Here is a 12,580-nt window from a genome sequence, read left to right on the forward strand (position 1 = left end):
GAGAATACACACTTCTTGAAATCAGCCTAGCCCTCTTGTTTCATGTGTGTAGCCGATTTTGGTGGAGAATGAGATCCTTATATAGTGTTGACACATCTAGGGTTACACCATGTAAACCCTAATGTGTCATGACTCTTCATTTCCATGACCCATGGGTTTGTAACTCCCATGGAGCATCCTATGGGTGAAACCCAACTTGCTAATCCATGGAGCCTCTTAGCCCACTATACAAGATATGGATGATTTACATAATCAACCCATATATTTAATTAGTTATCTTTTGATCACTTAATTAATTCTAAATTAATTCTTGATCAAACTAATCAAATAATATTATTAATATATTAGAACTTATAATATATTAATAATCTCCAACCGTTATTTGTCTAATTTAGTCTATCTAATTGCATGGTGCCATGCAACCCAAATGGACCATGCCGGGTCGGGTCAAGTACATACCAGAAATAGTTATGGACTTAGACACCTTATCCAACACTTGTGTGATCGTGCATCGACTTGTTCAGACCCTACTCTTGAGCCGGAACCCAAATATGAGTTTCGTTCATGGCTACTTAACACCATACTGAACTGACTATCCAAGGATCCGAATATACCCAAGAATCCTTACCACCTTTTGCTGACATGAACAACCCTGCCGCACCTATAGCAACCTAAACCCTTGGAGCAACAAACTCCCTTGGGCAGTTTCCCGTATATGGTACAGTAACTCTAGCCCTGCTAGCCTTTCACCTGATCTCAGGAATGATGTGTCTCTTCCATGTACCCTTTACTATAAGCACCTAGCTCGAACCCCTATTCTCAAAGTGCACCAAATCGAGCTCGCATCTACAACTTCTGGGAAATCATATTCTTCAGGGTCTGACACCCTGTCACGCTTGCTAGCTCGCTCGCCAATGGCTAAGCTGCAGCAACTGGAACATCCTCTGTACCTTAAACTGAGTCGCAAACTTGTCCCTGAAGCTTCTCAAATTCTCCAAGACTCTCACCGATTCGAGAATATATCCTATGCTTTTAGTAGTACGGGCCCAATACTACCTTCCACACCTATCCATACTTTCCTCAACAGTCCTCCCGAATCCTTCAAGTCACTTCCTCAAACTGGTACACCCAAGTCTCACTGAGCCTCAATACTAACCCACTGAAACATATCCTAGGCTTTCCTAGGTTCCCGAACTAACCCAGTGCTCAGCTGCTGAAAGATTCCCAATAATGTCAACTAGCTACTTCATGAATATAGCTAGCTCACATTACTAAGAGTCACACAGAGCAGAAAGCAAGAAACATTCAAACAATGGAAAATCTAACCATCATATTCCAATCAAATGTTTCTATCCTCTACCGAGGGATCTATACATGAAATTCAAAGACTCGTACAAGCATGCATAACCTAAACAGCCTATCCTATTACTGATTGATCCATACTGGCATGCAAGTCTAGAAGCACATACAATAGACATATAAGGCATCCTTCCTAGATCCTCAACCCTAATCTAGAATGCAGTTATGATAATCATATCATATCATAACATAACATGTGTGGGTATCTTGGGGAAAACGCACTTGAGCTTGGCTGACTGCACACAATACACACCAGATTCTTTTCAAAGTTCTTTACTCTTTTCAAACTTCTTTATATAAAACGGTTTTACTTTTGAAAATCTTCAAACCAAGTCGTTAGCTTGAGTTCAGACACACCCGAGAGTGTTCCAGAATCCCTCAAACCAAGGCACTGATACCAATGTGTAACATCCCAAAAATGCAGGCTAAAAATTTCGTTTTCAATTAAGTTATTACATAAAACCACCAGTATAAAATGGTCATAATATTATCTCATATCAAAACCAGAGTGTCAATAATCAGAATATAGAATCATAAAACAATATTAGAGTGTAATCCCAAGGATCTTGTGTGTGGAAAACATGGTGTGATGCGTTGCAATCAAGTCGGCTCCTTCCCTTTGGAAACGTGGTATCTGAAACCAAAAATAAAACCGTAAGCACAAAGCTTAGTTATTTCCCCCTTCATACCACATACCAAACAACATACGTACTGCTAGGCAATTTTGGGGTGCCCGACCTACCCATGATAAGCCATTATAGGGTGCTGACCTACCCATGTCAAGCCATTCTGGGGTGCCGACCTACCCATGTTAGGCTGTTTTGGGGTGCCCACTACCCTCCGGTCTATCTCAACCAACAATGGGGACTATTTCACCCCTACCGCTAAAAGACAATTACAAAATATAATCATACGGTCAGGCATATATGGGGTACTGACCTACTCTTTGGTCCTAACAACCGAGTCAGGGAAAAGCTATTCCCTGCTACTACCCCTAAAGCATATCACATCAACATATCTCATAAGCATATCACATAAGTATATCTCATAAGCATATCACATAAGCATATATAAAAAGCATATCAAATACGCATACCAAGATAATTATCACAAAGACAATTATCTACCAATTACTCCTATTTGAAGGTAACTCACCTCACACTGCTGAAGTCCTGCAGACACAACCCCAGCTGTTGGATGACAAATTCTCGATCTATCAACATCAAAATAACACCCAATTAATAATTGGGTTCCAACACAAACCATAAATACATACTTGGGGGTAAATACTACTTTATCCCTAATTTAGCTTTATTCAAGCCCAAGGCCCAATCGAAAGGCCCAAAAGCCAAATATGAGTCATAGCCCAAAAATGGCCCAATTTTCCAAATTGGGCCTAAGCCTTTATAAGGTCTTACCAAAAGGCCCAACCATTTAGTCTAGTCCACCATTAAACATTCTAATGGCCTAATATTACACAATCATAAAGAGGCAAACTATGACCCAATTTTCCAAATTAGGCCCAGCTCCTCATGTGGGCCTTACCTCAAAGCCCATTAATTATTCTAATCCATTTGCTTGATCTTGGTTGGCCCATTATTAATCCAATCATGAAGGCCTAATAAAATGCCCAACAATAAACCCTAGTGAAATTAGGGTTTTCACATAAAATGACGATTAGGGTTAAGTGCTTCTCACTTAACCCATTAAGGACTTAATCCATTAAGTCCATCATTCTTCTAAATAAGTCATATGGTATGATTGAGTTTGATCACGCAATTCCATTCCAATGGCCGGAAAGTGGGTTCGAATAAGACCAAGCCCATAAATCCAATATTAGGGTTTTCTAAACCCTTATTAGCGTTTCCAACCCCATCTTAGCCCAATAGGCCCAATTGATATGTTTTGTGATCAATTAAGGTTCATTAGACTCATTAACGTTTCACTAGGCCCATTAGTCATCTATTTGGGCTTTTAGGTCCATTAAACTTGATTAGGTCCATTAGGGTTTAATAAGCCTATTGAGCCTGATTGGGCCTATTAGGGTTTCTTAGTCCCTTTATCCAACCATCGAAACAAGCCAAAATACAATCAAAGCAAACCGCCACTAGACACAACAGTCGGTGGCGGCTGGAGGCGGCAGCCACCAACTCATGGTGGTGGTTTTTAGTCTTCCTTTCATTATTCCAATTTGTAATTACACTTTACAATGCTCAATCTCAAATAAACACACACACACATCTACTAACACACACATACACAAGGTGGTGCGTGGTGGTGGTGGTTGTTAGTTTTCCGGCCACACAACATTATACACACAAGTACACCAAAACAGAAACACACCCATTCACACATCTATTTGCAAGCATCTATCCTGAAATGGCAGCAACAGCGGTCAACAAGGTGATTTGTGATGACGGCCACCACCTCACGGTGGTGGCGGTGGCCTCTATTTTTCTTCAGCCAAGCAACACGTCGACACGAATGGATACAACTTGAAATAGCAGCCTTCAGCCACCGACCTGGCGGATGGAAGCATTGGAGCTAAATGAAACGGCAGTGTCATCTTCACGGTTTGGTTACACCTTCTGAAACCATGTCACGAAGGCACTCATCTTCATCCTTCGTTGTTGAAGGGAGGCAGCAACGGCGCACGCCAAGGCGGTTCGGAGCGGCAGCAGTGACTACAACAACAGCTCGGTGGTTCTTCGCGGTGTATCACCAACGATGCTGGACGCTCCAGCGCTTCTCGGCGCTTCTACTCGTCGTGAATGATGCCGACGGCAGCAGCAAGTCTGTGTGACAGTGGTTGGACCCGACGATGCAAATAGCGGCGGAGGAGGCTCATATGGTGGAGGCGGCTACCGGCAATGAGGAAGGGGGATGGCGGCTGCACATATGGTCCTTAGGGTTTGGGTTGCAGGACCCTTAAATACCCGCTTCATATTAAAGTTTGCTAGAATAGCAACTATAGTCCATCCCCATAATATTCTTTCAAACAAAGCCTATAATTTACCTTTTCAACCCTGCTCTCTGAAATTCTTTTCAAATCAAACCCGAAACTTACCCTTTAGCTTGTGACTCCATAAAAACCTTTCAACTTAACCCAATACTTACCATGCAGCCCCTGAATTCCTAATTTTTTTTTTCATAATAGGTCCAATATTTTACTAAACGCCCCTTAACTTATAAGAACTTCACAACACGAATCCCGAAATTACACTTTAACCCTCAAAAATAAAAATTATATCATCCGGCCCTCCGAGACCAACACCCCACTAGTTATTATTGATTTTAGGGCTATTTTTATTCATTAATTAATTAATTTATTAAATAAATAAACAAGGTGTTACAATCCACAATCGATTATACTTTAGCAGTAGGTATTGAGGCAAGACTATAATGAATTCGTCTATAGATTGTCTAACTGTTAGACATAGTGCAACATTGCTACAATATTCATGATTACTCCTGTAATATGTTTTGATTATCAGATTAAACCCACACTCATCTAATCACTTCATGGATTTTATCAAGAGTATTTAGTGAGACGATAATATCTAATATTCTTGAAACGGAGATATATAGTTGCAATTTACAAGTCAGTTGCACATTGATAAAATGTAAACGCACCAGTAACTTGGTGTTATATAACATACTATTATGTGTGATTTGATGAGCAAATAGAGAAAGCATATGAGTCGAAGTTTATCCATTCATTTTACCCTTAGAAGGATAAAAGCGATATCACTGGGCCCCTCGATGATTTATTCATGACACCATAAGCGCTTGGACAAGCGTTGACTGATTGATTTGTTCAATTAGTTAGCCATCATAAATCGGAAATAAGGAAATAACACATGAATATTGAGAATGAATATAATCCATGTCTTAATTCATATAATATCTAGAATGGAGGAATATATGATCCCTTTTCAAATGGACACCTCATTGACTACGTCAAAGTTCGACAACGGGTTTTAAGAGCTACGGTTGCTAGTCATGTTTTAAGCAGTACATGTAATTATAGTTATTAGACTTATCCAAGTGGGATACTATTGGATTACGTGTCTAAGCCCATAGCTATAATTGGTATGTAGTTGACCAGGGAGTAGCATGGTCCATTTTGGGTTGCATTAACCAGAACAATATGATAGGATGGATATTTGAGAAAGAGGTTTTTTATGACTTATTAATACATTATAAGTATAATATAGTAATTTTGAAATCATATTATTTCAGTAGTATTGATCAAGATTTAATTTTGAATTAATTTAGTGATCTAAAGAGACTAATTAAATTAATGGGGGATAGTTATGTAAATCAGTGATACATATGGTTTGAGCTATTGATCCATGATGGGCTAAGTTTATGTAAGAGTTCATGAAGAGTTAGTCCATAAGGATTATGGATCAAAAGCCTAACTGTAGGAATTAGGGTTACGTATGTCTCTTTGATTCTACACTATATACATGTAACACATTGACCTAAAATTGTATACGCTAGTAATCTTAGAGATATTATAGTCGATTTTTAATGCCAAATAACCTCTCTCTCAAGTTCTCTAATTGTTGGTGGTGTTTTGTGAACAATTTGAGGCATCACAGATGAGGTGATATGTTCTTAAAGGCCAAACACAACAAGCTATAAAAACAGATAATCTTCTAACTAATTTTTTATGATTCAAATGTAAGTATACTAGTTGTAGGCTTCATGCTTTGGATAATTTTGTTGCCTGTATAACTAGAGAAAACTTATATCCAAAGCATTAGGGTTGTATATGAACCAGAGGGATGTTAGAGTACATAAAACCCAACAAAATACATATGGTGACAAAGAATATAAGGTGGTTGAAAAAGAGTAAGCCGTTAGAGAGTTCCATTGATGCATCCCTTGAGGGTTTGTTAAGGATACCATCCATGCTTCGTATGGGTTGCATATCTGTTTATTTTTTTTGTTTTATAGTAGAGTTTCATAAGGAAGGTGTCACACCCCCGAACCAGACGACGGAAACGTCCGGGGGGCTTGTGTGTGACTTCATCTTGAAATATCATTACAGTGAATATAATTGAAATATAACATCATCATCATCACACATGTAATATAACAACATTCAATGTTTACATCGAGTATTGTATTTGAATATTACATGCCAAAATAGTAAGAGTATGATGAAAAAATCACACAATTTTCATTAGTTTGTTTCGTTCATCCTGCTTCAACGGTTTCCTGAGAATACAAGTTTTTTTGAAAAACAGTCAACATAAAATGTTGGTGAGTTCATGAGCATGTTTGTGAAAATGAATTGCATAATTTTGAAAAGAACCAGAAAATCCGATATTTTCTGCAAACTGTTTAGTATGTTTGTGTCAGATCTTGTATTAATGCATGTATGTTATTGTTTATTGAACTAAAATGGTAAAGAGAATGTAGAGAGAATGTCAAGAGCATGTAAAGAGAATATTCACAGACAACCCGATGTTGTCTGTAAAAGTGAAAGCTTCCATACCACCCCCCGAGGTTGAGTACTAGTAAGAGTATATTTCCGAGTAATCCAAGATAAAAGAGAATGGTCTTCCGTAAACTTCATAACGTTAATTCCTCTAAGCAAGCCTTCATAGCCATACTAAATAATTACAATTTCACCTGTCTTGGCGTCGTGGATGTCGACGGAAAATAGAATATGGTTTTCGTCACCCTAGACTGAGTTAGTCTAACTGTAGTAAGTAACTCAGGTGTGGGGAGTCATCCTCGTATAGATCGATACACAGATCCCCGGTCTCCCTTCAAGAGAATCTGGTTATAATTACAGGTTACGATCGTACACTTAATAGGTGCCAACCGATAAGAACTCACTAGATCCTTAAGCGAATTTACGCGAAGAAAAATGTATAAACACTTTCTAGGTCCAATGATCCACGTAAGTGAATCACTAAGGCATCGCTAAACATGAAGTCATTTCAAGGTCCAATGATTATATAACACAGGCCTGAAATATATGTGAAAGTACAACTAAGGCCCATGTCACATGTAAGGTATTTATAGGCCCAAATAGCACGCAAATAGTATCCAAGGTCCGTCTCACATATTAATGGGTCAATGAGGCCCAACAAACATATAAATAGTATACAAGACCTATCACACATAAAAATGGGCCACTAAGGCCCGATAACATAGAAAATGATCAAATTAATCCATTTGTTAGTTTATCGTTGGTTTTGGTTCTAGTTAGCATAAAAGTCCACTTTTTGTAAAAATGACGTTCTTGGCCCAATAAGCCAAAAATTTACAGTTAAGGCCCAATTTTCAAAGAATAGTACTTTAGTCTCCATTTTATTCAAAACTTATGTTAATGACTAGTTTGTGGTAAAAATAACCTTTTAAACCCATTTTTGTCAAAAATATCATTTTTGGCTTGATTTTTGTGAAAACACACAATTTTCTGGTTTTGGGCTTTTCAGAGCTAGTTGTTGGAAAATTTGTAGAAAAATCATCGTAAGTCTAAATTTGGATCCGTGACTTCTGGAAGTTTGGAAATTTTGCCTAGTTTGTTCACAATTTTTCTCATAATTTTTAATGGCTTCTAAAAAGTGTTAAATTGCTCACCTTCACTGGATGGTCCGAAAATATTTCAAATATGATAGAGAGTTTTGTAAAATTCGCCAAAAATTGTAGAAAAATCGTATGAAAACGTGAAAATAGTCATTTTAAAGGTATAAATCTGATGTTTATCCATGTAAAAAAATTTTGAAAAATATTTCCATTAAGAGGGTCAAAAAACTCTGATATTGGACCAAAACGTTTCTGTCAAGGGCTGTTTTATGAGTTTAAATTATAGATCTTAGAACACAACACTAATTTTTGCTATTTAGAATGTATAAATCCCAAATATACTAGTTTATATCTAATATATGTGATAAAACATACTTTTCTCAAAGTTCGTATGAAGAACCGAGTGATAAACTTCAAGTTCTTAACATATTATTAGATTAATGAAGAAATCAACACATAATCACCAAATAATTCATGGAAAACACACATAATCATACACATACACATAGATCTACACATAAGACTTGTATTCTCCCCCAAAAAAACAATTAAAAATCGAAAATAGGGGGTATGAACTGACCTTGGGGTGATGGATCGGTTTTGATGAAGAAGTGGAAGAGATTTTTGATCCTAACAAGCTTTCTTGAGTAGATCTTGAACTTAGATGATTCTAAGAACATGATCCACAAAAATATGGATGTAAGAGGAGATTTTTGAAGAGATGAAGAAGTTAAATTATAGTTCTAAGAAAAAACTTCCCAAAAATGATGATCTAGGTGAAGATCCTCTTGAAACCACCCACAAATATTGAAAATTTAGAGGAGTAGAGAGGAGTTCTTGAGAGAGTAATTGAAAAAGTTTGAAGTTGAAATGTGTGTGTGTGTGTGTTTTTGTGCTCTTTGGCCGAGAGAAAGAGTTAGGGAGTGAGAGATATAGAGTTTGAATTGTGATGGTGTGATAGGTGCATGGATACATGCACCCTTGCATGGGTATCCAACAAATAAAGATTAGGTGTCATTCTATGGTTAATACCTCCTTTTCTTAATCTTATATGATATTATTGTTGTTGGGCCAAGAATGGGTTAAATGAAAGGAATTAAGGGAAGGTTGGGCCTCTTTCTTGACTTGGTTCGAAGTTATGAAGCCCATTAAAAAAAATTCGGTCCATTGGACCCTTAAGTGTGTTCACAGCTATAATGGCGTAAATGGATGGGTTTAATGGTTCATTAGGGTTAACTGGAGTTGTTATGGCCTAATAGGCCCCTTAAAGGTAAACAAATTTGTTTTAGGCCCATTATGGCCCAAAATGTTAAGTTTCATGAAGGTGGATCCAACTAAAGCCCATTTAGGGTTCCTAGGCCCAAGATGATGAAGTTGGAGATTTATTCTTCCATTAGACCCAATAAGAGAACCCTAGTCCATAATGAACTTGAGTCAGGATATCTAGGGTTTCCAACCCTTATTTGAGCATATGAGATATATTTGAATGAGAATGGAGTGAAGTATTCACTTAGAGTACAAGTTATTACACTAGGTGAATGATTGCATGAGAGTAGAATTTCCTAGCAAAAATGCTAGTTGTGACAGAAGATGTCTAGTTAATCCTGTAATATGATTGATCACTTAGAATCCAAATTGTATGACTCGTTTAAGATAGGTTAGGACTTGAACTATTCAGAGGCATTGATAAAGGTTTTTGGATTCAAATGGGGAAGAGTTATCCATTGAGGTTTATAGTCTAGACACTATACAAACATTTTCATGGTAAGGAATACTTGAGATAGTTTATATAGGTTTTTGAACAATCTAGTCTCTCCAATTGATGCGCACGAGAGGGAAAAAAAACAAACAAGCACCCAAGATAGATGATTCCATTCAAATGTGGTGTATTGTTGCGGCTTATTATGTATTTAAAAATGTCAGAGGTTCGATCATTATAATGGGTGCCACTTGTTTCGAGTAAGTGTTTGTCATGCATTTTGAGTCATCATCATCGACTCACATGTTAGGCTTTTGGCAATAGTGCTTTTTTCGTTCGTGTTTGATAAAGTATTGGTGGTTCGAAGCATGGCTGAAAAAATCCAGATAGTATTGTCTATGTTCCTAGGGTTCTAAAGTTTAATTTGTATTTAGCTACTACTAGATGGGATGTGGGATGATGGTTGTTTCCTTTGAGTTAAATGATTGATGGTGTTATACCTATCGACCCATAAGAGGTATTGGTCGTGAATCAAACAACCATGGTTGAAATGATAGCAAGACTGGGAGTTGCTGTCAGTTGAAGTAATGGTAATTGGAAACCTAGAAGTTTTGAAATGATGGTTACATACACGTAGACCCATAATGGTTGGTTATGGGATTAGAATTGGTACATATCGAATACATGTTTAGACGAGTTAGTCTTATTCTTTGGTAACTAACTGATGAGGGCTCCATGGTGTACATTTGATGCGAGATACGATATATTGCATGACGACATAAACAATTTAAGAGGGTGAGTTGGCTATACGGATGGTAGATTGCTACTCAGTGTATATAATTTTCTTCGTTCATGCAATAAAATTAGGAAAACAACTAGAGTGTTAACATTGTATGGAAGTGTGTCAAGGCCATTAGCTATGATTAATGTCGAGGAGGTATTGATCAAGATATTGTTTCATTTGGGATTTGTAGAGTCCTTTGTTAAGGGATGACTCATTTTATTGGCTGAAGGAGAAGGTACGATCATCAGCCTTAAAGGATCGGTATCAAGAATTCATGATTATGCTGGAAAGTGGAAGTAAATGGATGGTCATGTTGGTGCGGGAATTGTATGTCTACAAAAACAAGTATGGTTTAGAACCCAAGTGGGGGAGAATGATCAATTAAGATTGAAACCTTAGTTGGAGCACGAAAATAGGTTTGGCTGTAGGGCTCGAAGTTACCTAATTTTTTAAAGTGTAGAGAATTAAGCCATTTTAAAGAAGATGTATCATGACAAAGAATATAAGGTGGTTGAAAAAGAGCAAGTCATTAGAGAGTTCCATGGATGCATCACTTGATGTTTTATTGGGGATACCAACCAAGCTTCATAATGGTTCCGTATCAGTTTATTTTGTGTGTTGTATAGTAGAGTTTCATGAGGAAGATGTCTACTTAGTCTGGTAATATAACGGATCAACTAGAATTCAAATTGTATGACTCGTTTAAGATAGGTTGGGACTCGATCCATATAGAGGCATCGATAAAGGTTTTCGGATTAAAGTGGGGAAGTGTTATCCATCGAGGTTAATAGTCTAGAGACTACGCAAACGTTTTCATGGTAAGGAATACTTGAGGTAGTTTATATTTCTGTTTGAACACTCTAGTCTCTCATGTTGATGCACACGAGAGAGGAAAGATAACAAACAAACATCAAGATGGATGATTCCATTAAAATGTGGTGTATTGTTGCGGCATATTATGTATTAAACAATGTCATAGGTTTGATCATTATAATGGGTGCCACTTATTTTGGGTAAGTTTTTTTCAAGCGTTTTGAGTCATCATCATCGACTCACATGTTAGGCGTTTGGCGAGAGTTCTTCTTTCATTCTTGTCAGACAAAGTCTTGGGGGTTCGAGGTGTGGCTGAAAAAATCTGGATAGAATTGAATAAGTTCCTCTGTGTTCAAAAATGTATTTTGTTTTTAGCTACTACTAGATGGGATGTGGGATGATGGTTGATTCCTTTGTGTTAGTGGATTGATAGTGTTATACCTATAGACCCATAAGAGCTATTGGTCGTGAATCAAACACGCATGATTGAAATGATAACAAGACTGGGAGTTGCCGTCAGTTGACGTAATGGTTACACACATGTAGACCCATATGTTGGATAAGGTGTCTAAGTCCATAACTTATTTGGTATATACTTGACCCGACCGGCATGGTCCATTTGGGTTGCATCTCATCCAAACTATTATGGAATAATTTTATGAGAGTTATACACATATGTTTATTAATCTATTATAAGTTATAATATATTAATATGAAGTTACGTTATTTAATTAGTTTTAGTCTTAAATTAATTATGAATTAATTTAGAGATTAAAAGGAAGACTAATTAGATTATGGGCTATTTGTTTTATATAGTGTGGGCTAATACTCATTTGTTAATGGGCTAGGCTTATGTGGAAGTCCATGGATGATCCATGGAGCTTTTAACCCATGGATCCTTGGAAAGGAAAAGACAAGGGTTATTAGGGTTTCACCCTAACCATGCACACTATATAAGCATGCTTATGGAGCATGAAATGGAGCCTAAGGAAGAACTAGTGAACTAGTGTGTGTGTACATGTGTGTGGCCGAAAATACAAGAGTTTGTATACCCTCTCAAAGTTTTCCAAGAGTTTGTGGTGTTTTGTGATTCCATTTGAGGCATTCACACTATTGGTGCTTGGCCCTCAAACTCCTTAGAACCAAACTCATCAAAAGGTATGTAATCTCTTCTAACTCTTTTATGTTGAAATGTTCCCCATGCCATGTTAGATAGGTTAGAAACCTTGGAAAATTATTATTTTGCATGTATTTAGACAAACATAGATCCAAGGTTTATTAGGGTTGCATGCACACTTAGGAAGTGTTAGATTACTCAAAACCCAACAGTGGTATCAAAGCCTAGGCTTGCTTGTTTGATACTTGATGCAAAA

This window comes from Lactuca saligna, chromosome 4, assembly GCF_052625555.1.
Source record: "Lactuca saligna cultivar CGN05327 chromosome 4, ASM5262555v1, whole genome shotgun sequence".
Taxonomy (NCBI): Eukaryota; Viridiplantae; Streptophyta; class Magnoliopsida; order Asterales; family Asteraceae; genus Lactuca; species Lactuca saligna.